This window comes from Notolabrus celidotus, chromosome 6, assembly GCF_009762535.1.
Source record: "Notolabrus celidotus isolate fNotCel1 chromosome 6, fNotCel1.pri, whole genome shotgun sequence".
In the NCBI taxonomy this organism is placed as follows: domain Eukaryota; kingdom Metazoa; phylum Chordata; class Actinopteri; order Labriformes; family Labridae; genus Notolabrus; species Notolabrus celidotus.
In genome coordinates, this window is record NC_048277.1 from 36024406 (window position 1) to 36038965 (window position 14560).

At 37.5% G+C, this 14560-nt stretch overlaps 1 long non-coding RNA gene across 1 annotated transcript in view; it reads left to right on the plus strand.

The window, feature by feature from the left end:
* LOC117814670 overlaps window positions 1-14560 on the plus strand; it is a 70931-nt gene that overhangs the window by 42436 nt on the left and 13935 nt on the right. The gene's annotated exons all lie outside the window — the stretch shown is intronic.

Below are 14560 nucleotides of genomic sequence, written 5' to 3' on the forward strand. Positions count from 1 at the left end.
ACACACTGAATGAACTCTCCTCGGTTTCCTTAGAGGGGTTTGTCTCTCAGGTGACATTAACCTTTTTCACCAAGCTACCTACTTCTTCTTCTTCTTAGATAAATAAAATGAAAGCTTGTTATTTTATCCTGAAACCACAGCACTCGACAGGAAATCACACGTCACTGTTTTGGCTTGTATCACATGATTAACAGAAGATGTATTTTTATGATGATGCTTATTCTTTCTATACGAGCTGTTCAGGAGCCAGGAGAAAAAAGGAGAAACAACCAGGATGAAAATACACACATATTTTATTTATTTAATTTTCATTTAAAATACCATGCAATGACACACATGAAGAAGAAACTTACATGACATCTTCATTTTAAAGAAGTTTCAAAATGAACTTCAATAAAGGCTTCATGCACCCGTTTGCAGACCTGATTGTAATTTGATGAATTAACTCTCAGTTTTCTTTTTGATCCTTTTTGAAAATAACAACTTAAAACTACAAAATGCAACTTTAAAAACATGCCAAAGTTATTGTTTATTTACCTTTTACTGACATACGATGGAAAGAGAAATAAAACCATGCACACAAACATCAACACTTCAGGTCTCAGAGAACACACTGAATGAACTCTCCTCGGTTTCCTCAGAGGGTTTTGTCTCTCAGGTGACATTAACCTTTTTCACCAAGCTACCTACTTCTTCTTCTTCTTAGATAAATAAAATGAAAGCTTGTTATTTTATCCTGAAACCACAGCACTCGACAGGAAATCACACGTCACTGTTTTGTCTTGTATCACAGAGTTTTTATAGGATGTATTTTTATGATGATGCTTATTCTTTCTATACGAGCTGTTCAGGAGCCAGGAGAAAAAAGGAGAAACAACCAGGATGAAAATAAACACAGATTGTATTTATTTATTGTTCATTTAAAAGACCATGCATGTTGATTAACATTTTTACATCAGTAGTGGCTCCCTAAAAAGATCAAGATTAAACAAAAAAATAAAATAAAGTAAAATAAAAAACTTTAAAAAAGAAAGGAAAAGAAAAGACATTAGAGTACAAATAGCACCATATGATTAAAAATGACTTACAGCTACATTTGGAGATGACATGACAGTTTTTCAGAAAGTGTCCATGGACATAAAATACATGGAGCAAGATGAAGCTGTTCTTTCTTTTAATCAAACAGAAGAAGACGGACAAACTAAGATAACAGAGAAAGTTCTGACAGCTTTTCTTTTTCTTTACAACTCCTAACAAACATGAAAATATTTAATCAAGATGCTCTTCTTTAACTCTGAGCACAAAAACAGATCCTTTTACATTTTAGGATTAACACAGGACGAGAAATATGACAACAAATATGGCAAAGAAAGAAAACCGAAGCATTTAGGAGCATGTTTGGATTTATATTGGATATATATATTTAGTTAATAAAAGATTAAAATGGGATCAATTGGGGTTAAATCTTGGAATTCTTAAGAGAGTGTCATCCTCCAAATACAACAAAAACAAAGATGGAGTTTTTTGGCTTGAATGTCTACATGAATCTGTTTGAATGTTTATCAGAAGAGTGACTTTAGTTGGGAGGTTTTATAAAAATCCTTCAGGAGGAGGAGTTTTATTGTTTCAGTGCAGAATCTCAGAGAATGGAGTTAAAGAAGTTATCTGTGCTCTCCCTCCTCTTCAGAAGTGTTCTTAGTCACAAAGTGTAAATGAACAAACATGTAAAGTAATTAATTATTCCTCCTGTTATTTGTCTGACATCGTGGTCACAACATAAACAGATAAACACACACACACACACACACACACACACACATGCAGGTAAACACACTCAAGTGCGTCGTAGGTCTAATAATAGGTTCTTCCGTTTGCGTGTGTTACTTCAAGTTCAATGATTTCTGAACTGTTGACGGGACGAAACAACTTTTAATGAAGGACTTTCAGCTGACTTTCACTTTCTTACAAAGTTACACTAAAACTGTTTTTATTTTTACACCTGAAATTAAAAATCTGAGCAGCGTGAGAATCCATGAACAGAATCCATGAACCTCGTTTAGGCAAGGCAAGGCAAGGCAGCTTTATTTGTACAGCGCATTTCAAACATGAGGGCAACTCAGTGTGCGTTACATTAAAACATTAAAAGCATTGGAGACATTCAGACAGGCATAAAAGAACACAATTAAAATGACAAATATGATAAAACTGAAAAGAAAAGGAAAATTAGAAATATATTAAAAATTACATTAAAATTTTAATTCAAAGTGAGTTAAAATGAGCTAAGATAGGAAGGCAGAGGTAAATAAGAAAGTCTTAGTCTTTGATTTAAAAGAGGTGAGAGTTGGAGCAGACCTGCAGCTTTCAGGGAGTGTGTTCCAGATATGTGGAGCATAATGACTAAACGCTGCTTCACCATGTTTCCTTCTGACTCTAGGGACTGAAAGCAGACCAGTACCTGAAGACCTCAGAGGTCGAGGTGGTTCATAAAGCAGCAGCAGATCAGCCTAAAACCATTCAGTGCTTTATAAACCATCAGCAGGATTTTAAAGTCTATTCTCTGACAGACAGGAAGCCAGTGTAGGGATCTAAGAACTGGAGTGATGTTTAGATCCTCTTTACATTTTTTCAGAGAGCGTAGGAAATGTTTCTCACCCTGTTTGTGGAGCTGATGGCAAAATGACACACAAACACTGTATGTCGTACATTAACACAAATACTGTATATATAGAAACATGCACGCACACACACACACACACACACATACTCACACACATAGGCACACACTAAAGTGGGGAATACACAATTTCGCGACTGAACTCTCACTCGTATGCTGACGCACTCGTCCTGACACCGACACTGACTCACTCTCACACTTTTCTCTTTTCCTTGATCTCTTTTTACTGTCACACACACACACACACACACACACACACACACACACACACACGTTCTCAATTAACCGCCCTAATTAATAACTTGTTCAAACCTTAACAAATATGGTGTCATCACTGATCCACTTTCCTCCGCTTACATTTCACATCCATCCTTTCTGCATTAACACACACACACACACACACACACACACTAATAAGCATTAAAATATCTCATATTTACACTAACGCAGGATATAATAATTTATCTTTTATCATAACTCTCACTTTGAGTTATAAACTTCAGTATTTTGTGAATCACTGACTTCAAAAAATATTTCTTTGCATCTTTTTCAGCTTCTTCCTTTTCTTATTTCTATAAAATCTTCAGTTTCTGACAGAACTTGATTTAAAGGATATAATAAGACACATTTTATCATGATGACACACATGAAGAAGAAACTTAGATTGCAAGTTCATTTTAAAGGAGTTTTAAAATGAACTTTAATAAAGGCTTCATTTACCTGTTTGCAGACCTGATTGTAATTTGATGAATAAACTCTCAGTTTTCTTTTTGATCCTTTTTGAAAATAACAACTTAAAACTACAAAATAAACCTTTAAAAACAAACATAAGTTATTGTTTTATTTACCTTTTACTTACAGACCATTTAAAGTAAATAAAAAAGCACTCAAACATCAACACTTCAGGTCTCAGAGAACATTCTGAATGAACCCTCCTCTGTCTCCTTAGAGGGTTTTGTCTCTCTGGTGACATTAACCTTTTTCACCAAGCTACCTTCTTCTTCTTTGTGGGTCAGTATTTTCAAACATCCTCCTGAAATGATGCTGAAACTAAACACAGGTTTAAGATGTTAGATACAGCGGTGGAATAATACAAATACAACAAAACAAGGAGGCGACAGCAGGACGGGAACGTGTGATGTGTTACAGCTCAGAGTTCAATAATCAGCTTTTTTCTTTTAGCATCATCTCTCAATGAAAATTTGTGAAAGAAGAAAAGAGGGGAATTTTTTAAATAGAGGAAATTAAAAATAACACACACACACACACACACACACACACACACACGTCAAATCTGCTCCTGTTTTCTCTTCTTCACCTTTTTTGTCTTTGCACCTTTTGCACATCTACAGAAAACTTCAGAGACAGAGTGAGAGAGGAAAACAGACACATGTGACTTTCAGGTATCTGACTGTAAGAGCAGAATTATCCTGTGTGTGTGTGTGTGTGTGTGTGTGTGTGTGTGTGTGTGTGTGTGTGTGTGTGTGTGTGTGTGTGTGTGTGTCAGGCAGTCTGGTATATTATAAAGATATTGAGTTCTTTCAGGAGGAAACTCTTGCAGTATTTGGAGTTTAATTTAGAGTGTGTTAAACAGCAGCTACAGTTTGAGTTCTTGGAGGAGTCACATGATGTTGATTTTAAAACTGACACACAAACAGGACACGTTTCAGAGTATCATAATACTAAATTAGGAAAAAAATCTGCCCAGATTGCATGGATTAAATTAAAATCAAACAAGCAGTGCAACACTGAAGCTGCAAAGATAAAATCACCTGCAGAGTTTCTTCATTTTAAACACATTAAAAAAACTTTTTTACTTCTTAAAAATCAGAGCTGCAGAAAGTGTGATTTTAAAATCTGCAAACCAGACAAAAGCTGGACAATTTTTGTACTTACAAAAACACTCAGAAAATGTGTGTGAGTGTGTGTGTGAGAGAGAGAGAGTGAGTGTGTGAGTGTGTGATTCTCCAGGTTTAAATCAAACAAACTGTGTGTTAATAATCAGGGGGAAAAAGAAAGGCAGCATAATTCATCAGATTTAAAGTCTCATTTTATTGTTCAGTAAGTGAGATTAAGACTCTTTGTGTGTTTACTTTCTTTTTCTCTTTCTTTCTTTTTTTTGTTAGATCTCCACAATAACTTGATCAGGAGTCAGCTGTAATCTGAGACATATTCATGATGCACAGCAGGAGTTTATTCAAGATTCAAAGGTTTTTATTAACTTTATTCACTGTATATACGAGACATACAGGAAAAACCAGATGCCGTTTCTCTCTTCCAGCTTTTAAATAGCAAAAAATTAAATATAAATATAAAATATGATAAAATACAGTTAAAAAAACAGCCTATGCACACAGTGCAGGTAGTGCAGTGACAGTTTAAATGGACAGTGTATATAGATGATAGTGCAAATGATATTATTAAGGTGCAGACAGTATTTGAGATAAGTAAATGATTAAGTATTAAGTTTATTTTACAGTTTGGATTTGTGTCGTTGAAACAAAAGAAAAGTGTGTCGACTTTTCACCTTGTTGTCAGACATCTTTTACATCCTTCGTTCTTTTTTACTCTAGAAGTTTTGGGATTTCTAAAATACACATTCCCTTAAATGTTTTGTACAAGACTTTTCTAGCTTTAGCTCCTTGAAGCCACTCGTCAGGGAGTCATCAAAGAAAAGAGTGACATTTCAACTGTTAAATATTATAAAAATTAAAAAATACAACAGATCTTTGACTCATTAGATCACTGGTTGAGATGAGAACAAAACAGCAACATAAACACGACTCAGTGTCTCGTTAGTGATCCGATCAACTACTTCCCCTTTGCACATCAGAATCAGAAATCAAGGTTTACTGCCGAGGACAAACAAAACTTTAGTTCCTCTTTAGAATTTAAGATTTTAAGAAACCATGAAGCAAAGTGTAACAGCTCTCCCTCTAACAAACACAGAGTAAGATAATAAAAGAGTATAAATAAAGACTGTGGTATGAAGTAAAGGTGTGTTCTTGTGCAGACAGGTTTCCTCCTTTGTGATGCTCTCATTCTCAAACAGAGATCAGAGCAGTTACAGCTCCAACAGCTCAAACTTACAGCTTCATGTCGTGATGCAAAGCAGCAGCAGAACATTCAAAATGAACTTGATCTTATTCACAGCAAATAAAATCAATCGGTCAAAATAAAGACAAAAGAAGAGTGCATTTGCAAAAACAGAAACATTATACATTTTCAAAAAACATATTTCTTTTTTATATAGATTCCTAATAAAGTTACATTTTCAAGATACCTCTGATTAGTAAAGTCATTTTGACTTAGTCAAAGCCACCCAACCTCAGTTAATTGATAATACATAAAGCTAGGAAGAGAAAAAATTTGTTTTTTTGAAACATCTTTTTAGTTTTTCAAAAGTGAGTGAACTGTTTTTGCAAATTAACTCTTCAAAAGTGTCACCAAACACGGAGGGCAAATCTATGTTTTATGTTGTCATGCCTTTTCTTTTTTCAGTCCTCTTGTTAAAGTTGTTATTGTGTGTGTGTGTGTATGTGTGTGTGTGTGTGTGTGTGTGTGTGTGTGTGTATCACATCTCTTCCATGTAGGTATATTTTGCAGCTCGCTAATTCTGGTCCAACCTTCTTTTCATTTTTCTTTTTCTCTGTCATTGCACGTAAATCAAATAAATATATAATAAATAAATCATATTAGAATAAATCAAATGAATCTCAATGAAATCTCTTTCAGGTGTTAGAAGTGATCGTCAGCAGCTGAAACTGAGACAAGAAGAAAAGTCAAAATGTGCAGATTTGTAAGCTGTGAATCAAATTGAGTTTTTTGATATATATATTATATATATATAAATATATTCTTAAATGCTTTAAAATTAAGAGAAAATATTTAAATCTCTGTGCATTAAATAAAACCTTAAATGACGTTTAGTTCTGAGATTGAAGAAGCACACACTCTGTCTCACACTCCGTCTCTCATGATGAAGTAACTCCTCCACCTTCAGCTCTCTGCGTCTTCACTCTCTCTGGCGTCACTTTTTAGTGGCCACAGAAAAATAAAGATACAATAAGGAATTTTGATGGACGAGTGTGTGAGTGTGTGTGAGTGTGTGTGAGAGAGTGGATACTGGTGTGTGTGTGTGTGTGTGTGTGTGTGTGTGTGTGTGTGTTTATTCCCTGGAAAATGTGTCCAGATGTTTTTCTTGTGTATTCAGAGAAGAGGTGCAACACTCTCATTATCTCCCACACACCTTACGTCTTTGTGACACCTTAAAATTGAGGAAAGTCAAAAATACTTCAACATGACTCCTAAATCTATCAGACACTTAACATTTCTGTGACTTCAAATCATCACAAATCCTCCTTTCTTCTTCTCTCAGCTCTTCTGTTTCTCTTCGTATTTGACGCTCAAATGTTCCTCCTGTTAGTTTTGTTGATTTAACTCTTATTCTTAATTTCTTTCAGCTTTAATTTACATTTTACAAGTTGAATTTAAATAACAAGACTCTTAAACTTGGAACATTTTCAGAGTGAGTCTTCTGCTGCAAATGTTCCTGATTGTGTGAATTCAGCGAACGTTCAGAGCACAAAACAGGACAGATTTCCAGATGTGTTCGGATGAACTTTACAGCCATGACACATGTTGGAGCACAGATGAGAATAACAGAGATAGAGGTTTAACTTCCCAAGTGTAGTCTCATGTTTTAAAACATCTCCTGATGTGAGTATTTGTGGATTGAAGCTGCTGATCGCTTCGTTTCAGAACCTTTAAATGAGATTTCTTCAGTCACTCAACAGCAGCAGCTTCACCAGGAGACTCCTTCTTTTGAAACATACAGAGGTTACATTTTCAGATGAATCTGAATAATTGTGTGAGTAAAATGATTTCTAAACCTTTATCATATCAAACAGATGAGGATTCAACAGGTTGAGACTTAACCTTCTTGGACAAAGCATCCCACATACGATGCTACAAACAGGCCAGGTTACAGGACTCTTTAAAAAGAGTGTGTAAAAGGATAGATCATCTCAAATGTAACATCAAGTTTTCATGACGACATAGATATCAACTTTAGTTCAAAACTTATTTCAAAGCTGAGGTGAGAAAGAGACTCTTTAAAAGTTTGTCTGACAAATTTTGTGATTCACAATCTTAAAGTTAGATTTTTTTGGCATTTTCGCCTTTAATGGACAGGACAGTTGAAGAGAGACAGGAAATGTTGGGAGTAGAGAGCGGGGGAAGACATGCAGCAAATGATCGAGGCTGGAATCGAGCCAGCCTCTGTATATGGGGCGCGCTTAGACCACTAGGCCAACGGCGACCTGTGATTCACAATCTTATTTATTTATATCATTTGTAAAGGGACACACAATATCAAACATAACTGTAACTGTTTGATGCATCATGATTGAAGCATCCACACAGTAACAAAACAACACGTAGAAAACTTAAACAGGAAGTGCTGCACAGTAAATCAGCTGCATCCTCAAACGAACCTCTCCTAATCTGTTCAGATTTTTGAAGTTGTATTGAAAGAGGTTTTATCATTTCTGACATTTTTCTGAGGTTTTAATTCAAATCTATACTTGTAGAAAGAAACTCAAACTCATCAACAGTCTTTATTTTTACCTTAAAGCTCCTGTATGGGACTCTCAGACTGGCGCTGCCTCTAATCTATCGTCTTATTTCGTCCTGCTTGTGTCAGCAGGGGCGTGTCCAGAGTTTTTTTGACTGGGGTGGCACAGCTTAACTCATGCAAATTTAATTCACCTCTTCTAGATCCACCAATCAGATCTACTAGTATCATAGTAGACACAGAAATCTAATCAGCTTCATTCGTTAAAGACTCAGAAAGAAGGAGTTTGTCAAAGTCCAAATTTAAAGTAGTGAAAACAATTGTAAGCAAACTTCTGAACAGTAAGTATCAAAAATATGTTAATGAGCAACACTTCAGAAACCAAACTGTGGATGGACTGATCCCTCCTCTACACTGTAGGGTTGGGTACTGTTTCAGTTTTGTCCACTCCAATTCTGATTCCATTCCATCATTCCATTCTATTCACTTCCATTCTATTCTTTTGGAATAGTGAAAACAAATAAAACAACATTACAATAACCAAAGTTAGCCTGCCTTCATCGTTCAGATATTTAAGCTCTTAAAAGTGAACTTTTAACTGTGGCAAGTATTTTTCTTTCTTTCTTTCATTGAGCGTTTCTCTTTCCTATCAGGAAAGATCAACAAGGAAAACTACAAAACAAATTTATTTAAGTACATGAAAGAAAAATGTAACAACAACACATCAGATCTTTAAAACACCAGTGCATTCTGCAAACCTTAACGCTGGTGACTAAACAGCAACAAAGAGGAGTAACCCCCTTCACCTCCTTCATCTCGCCCTTCATCTCTAAAGTGAACTCAGTTTCTGCACCACAGAGACTCTTTGTAGGTAAAACACATTTAAAATATTTGTGGACATTATTAATTTACCTCTGTATGAATGCAAACACGAGCTCAGCTTTGGTCTGTATCCGAGTGTAATGAGACGTTACTACTGACGAGAGCAGCCCTTGAAAAGTCCCACCATAGCGAACGTGCTTCCTCCCTCATACCCATAGGAAAATAAATGTAGAGAGGAGATCTCAAAAGTGTTTCATTTATGTCTCCTAGACAACAATGAGATCTGTTTGAAAGCAGAATGAGACTATAGCTTATGTCTCCTGTTTCTCATTCTTGCCTCCAGAAAAAAAGTTTCAAAAAGTCTCAGCTTAGTCTCCCTTTCAGTTCAAAAGAAGATCTGGTCAGAATCTGAAATGATTCTCAGGTATTTCTCAGGTGTTGTGACTCCTTTTGAGCTCAGCTGGAGAAATCAGGGAGCTCTCTCAATCTAACCTCATCCATTTGTTTTTGTCAGACTCAGTTTTTGTGTCTCAAGTTGAGCAAAGAAAGAGCCTGAGCTCATCTTTTCATGAACATTTATAGTGCCCTGCAAAATTAACATTTCAATGTAATTGTCCGCAAACTTACAATTCTCATTAAAACATTTGAACCACTTCAAGATCAGATATTTATGATCTCTTCTTTGACTTCACAGTCTGGTCCTTCCTTTACAAGTCTGTTTGGAACAAAACAACTTCACAAAGATTTAGTGGATTTGAGAGAAACTGCAAAAGATAGAGATTTCATCCCAGGTATGACAGACCATTTATTTAAAATATGGGCCTCTAAAGGGCCGACCAGATTTAACCAGATTATTACAATTAAAGGGGAGGATTCTTTTGGGCACTGGTGGCCTAGTGGTCTAAGCGGCCCACATACAAAGGCTACAGCCCAGAGGAAAACTGTACTGCTCAAGGCTTTTTCTTCTAAGTCTCCGGAGACTAAATTGAGATTCTCACTTCAGCCTCATTCAAGTTTCAAATTGTTCTCATTCGTTTCTCCTAAAATTCACAAGGAGAAATAGTTGAGACCTTGACATGAGTCTTTTTTGAGACTTGAATGAGAGATCTCATTAATGGCTAATTTTCTTCTCTTTTTTATATATATATTTTTAGCCTTTTTGCCTTTATTTGACAGGACAGCTGAAGAGAGACAGGAAATGTGGGGAGTAGTGAGCGGGGGAAGACATGCAGGAGATGGTCGACCAACCGGGAATTGAACCGCCGACCCCTGCAACGAGGACTGTAGCCTCTGTATTTTGGGCGCATAGACCGCTAGGCCACCAGTGCCCAAAAGAATCCACTACTTTAATTATAATAATTAAAATGTTCTGTCATACCTGGGATGAAATCTCTATCTTTTGCAATTTCTCTCAAATCCACTAAATCTTTGTGAAGTGGTTTTGTTCCAAACAGACTTGTAAAGGAAGGACCAGACTGTGAAGTCAAAGAAGAGATCATTTGACTCTAAATATCTGATCTTTCAAGTGGTTCAAATGTTTTAATGAGAATTGTAAGTTTGTGGACAATTACATTGAAATCTTAATTTTGCAGGGCACTATAAATGTTGATGAAAAGATGAGCTCAGGCTCTTTCTTTGCTCAACTTGAGACACAAAAACTGAGTCTGACAAAAACAAATGGATGAGGTTAGATTGAGACAATTGAGAGAGCTCCCTGATTTCACCACCTGAGCTCAAAAGGAGTCACAACACTTGAGAAATACCTGAGAATCATTTCAGATTTTGACCAGATCTCCTTTTGAACTGAAAGGGAGACTAAGCTGAGACTTTTTGCAACTTTTTTTCTGGAGGCAAGAATGAGAAACAGGAGACATAAGCTATACTCTCATTTTGCTTTCAAACAGATATCATTGTTGTCTAGGAGACAGAAATTAAACACTTTTGAGATCTCCTCTTTGAATTTATTTTCCTATGAGAGTCCTCGTCGCAGGGGTCGCTGGTTCGATTCCCAGCCGGTCAACCATCTCCTGCATGTCTTCCCCCGCTCACTACTCCCCACATTTCCTGTCTCTCTTCAGCTGTCCTGTCAAATAAAGGTAAAAAGACCAAAAATATATTTAAAAAAAAGAGAAGAAAATGAGCCATTAATGAGATCTCTCATTTAAGTCTCAAATAAGACTCATGTCAAGGTCTCAACTATTTCTCCTAGTGAATTTTAGGAGAAACCAATGAGAACAATTTGAAACTTGAATGAGGCTGAAGTGAGAATCTCAATTTTGTCTCCAGAGACTTAGAAGAGAAAGCCTTGAGCAGTGAAATGTTCCTCTGGGTAGTGTCATTATCAGTTTTAGTGAAGCTTAGCCAAACTTCAGATCATTTCATGATCAAGATCCTCCTCTCGTGACTTTGGGGACATGCTGCGTCATACGTGACTTTATGCTAACACAGCAGGTCCTCCTAGAAAAGTAAAACTTTCTGTGACGGCAAAATCCTACCTGGTCACAGGTAAAGAAGTACAGCGCTGGTCTCAAAATGACAGAGCTCCTGCAGGAAATCAGCAAAATGAGCCCCGAGTCCTGGATATGATAATCTTTTATAGAGATACATCTTGAAAGGCGTACAGGAAGTACGCAGCCAACTCCTATTGGCCTGGAAGTTGGGTGTCGTACGCAGCCGTCTCCGTATTGGCTCTAGTCTCCAACACGCGCACCTCAATCGACACACGTGTCTTCAGACAGTCTTACTATTGTGCATTGTAACCAAGAAATGTGTGTGCATGTTGCTTCTCGGCCTGCAGCTGTCCTTGAAGCAGAGCTGATGACCACAAGTTTGTTCCTGCGTTATCAGCTGACGGTAACACAGCCTCCTCAGTTGACCGGTTTCCAGTACTCCTTTAGGTAACACAATATAATGAGGCCTTTACTGGTCATCTCTATAAAGTATATAACTGTTTCTATAGGCTCTGTGATGTTAACATATGAGTCAAATTAAGTCAAATCATCACAAGTCCATGAATTTCAGAACTCTGGAACACAAGTCTTCTACACAGCTTATTAGATAAATGTGTTACGTCTGATTCTGCAATTTAAAGTTGACATATCATGCAAAATGGACTTTTTAATGGTTCTTTACCTGAAATATGTGTCCCTGGCTACAAACCCCCCGAGAATGAAAAAAAATCCATTCTGCCCCTGTTCTGATTTCTCCACCTTTCTGTAAATGTGTGTGAAACGAGCCGTTTCAGACTTCAGTGTTTTTGTTACGTAACAACAATATCCAGTCTGTCACGGAGTCAGAGCTCGGAGCTTGTTCAGCCCATAGACTGTATAAAATACAACTCAACCCCTCCTCCGTTTTTCATTCCCTGCACACATGTGTGCTAACAAGGAGCTTAGGAGGGAGGCATGCTAGTTGTAGGCTGTCTTAATAAACACAAAGGTCGGTTTTACTCCCCACGTCTGCAGATTTGAAGATCTAGTGGATGATTTTTATTTATCATGGATAAGTGCTAGCGCTAGTTAGCATAGCTACATAGCTACATGTCGTAGCTGTAGCTGTGTACCAAGACACACGTCGACATACTGACAAATAAAACAACAAGAAACACAAAATCTGTGACCAATCCTTCAGAAAGGTCCTGCTGCCTTTCTGGTAGAGGTCGGTTTGACTCCCCACGTCTGCAGATTTGAAGATCTAGTGGATGATTTTTATTTGTCATGGATAAGTGCTAGCGCTAGTTAGCATAGCCACATAGCTACATGTTCATAGCTGTAGCTGTAGCTGTAGCTGTGTACCAAGACACACGTCTACATACTGATAAATAAAACAACAAGAAACACAAAATCTGTGACCAATCCTTCAGAAAGGTCCTGCTGCAGGCGCCTCTCCGTCAGGTTCAGATTCTGGATCAGATTCAGAGGGTTGAAGTAACGTGATCTGTGAGCAGCCGTGTATATTCAGCCAACATGTAAACATTAGATCAACGTGCTGGACAGCCGAGGGCACATCCACTTCCTGAGGGGGCGTGGTCAGAGAGAAAACAGAGTGTTCTGAGGAGGACTGAAGAAGAGGGCTTTTCAGGCAGACCAAAATCTGATTTCAAAGTGTTTTTTTGAGCATAAACTTTAAAGACATGTTTTGGGGACCTCTTAGACCAATATATGTTGATGAAAAAAGCGTGATATGTCACCTTTAAAGTACCAACATCGGAAATGTGCAAAAAAGCTATTTACAGCCTGGTGCAGCACGTCCCGTAAGTCCCGCCTCTGACCGGTCGCACAACCAGTCATAGCTTAGGATTTTGGGGCGGCACCAGGGAAGGCCAATCAGATTATACGTGTGGTCCGTACCACCTTTGGCCCCCCCTTCGGACACACACCTGCGTGAAAGTGAAAGATGAAAGTGCTGCTGTCTCATGTAGATCATTCATAACCATCAGTATCTTTTGTCTGTTTCATAACCAGATAAAAAAACTCCTCACTGAAGCTTTAATGTGTTCATGTGATCAGCTGTGTGAAGACATGATCCACTCTGTGATCTTACAGCAGCAGCTCCTGTAACAAACGTACAAACTGCATGTTGGCAGTCTTGAACTCAGATTAAAGATAGATCCTGTGTGTTTGGACCTCTCCTCTCACTCATGTCTGATTGTCCTTGTAGATGCATGTCAGCCATTTTGTTGAGCCCTCAGTGGGTCTGCATGTGAGAGCTTCTCCTGAGAAGTAACCAGGATGATAAAGAAACCCTCATGTAGTAGCATCGTATGTGGTGTTGTTTACCTCGTCCACACGTGTTTACCTCCAGAGTAAAAAAAAGCCTCCATTCATCCACAGAGCATCCTCAGTGAAGCCTCCTGTCTGACAGAAAATGGCTGACTGGCAGAGCTCCACTTCCTGCTTCTCACCAAAGACTGTGAGAGAGGGCTTTAAGACATTCACAGATTAAGACTGATGATACTTTAGATCTCTCAGCTTGTAGAAGATGATTTAAAACGGAGGAGAAACATCCGAAGCAAAGATTAAAGGACTTCATTTTTAACATTTTCTCTCAGTTGTAGTTTTTTTTGCACAAATATGAAGATATCACTTTAAAATCAGCACCAAACTTCAACATATGTACCAAAAAGTGCAGATTTTTAACCAAAAAATGAAAGAAAATGAAGGTAAATGCAGCTTCTGATAATTTAAAGGTGACATATCATGCAAAATGGACTTTTTAATGGTTCTCTACCTGAAATATGTGTCCCTGTCTACAAACCCCCGAGAATGAAAAGAATCCATTCTGCCCCTGTTCTGATTTCTCCACCTTTCTGTAAATGTGTGTGAAACCAGCCGTTTCAGACTTCAGTGTTTTTGTTGCGTAACAACAATATCCGGTCTGTAACAGGAAGTCAGAGCTCGGAGCTTGTTCAGCCCATAGACTGTATAAAATACAACTCAACCCCTCCTCCGTTTTTCATTCCCTGCACACATGTGTGCTAACAAGGAGCT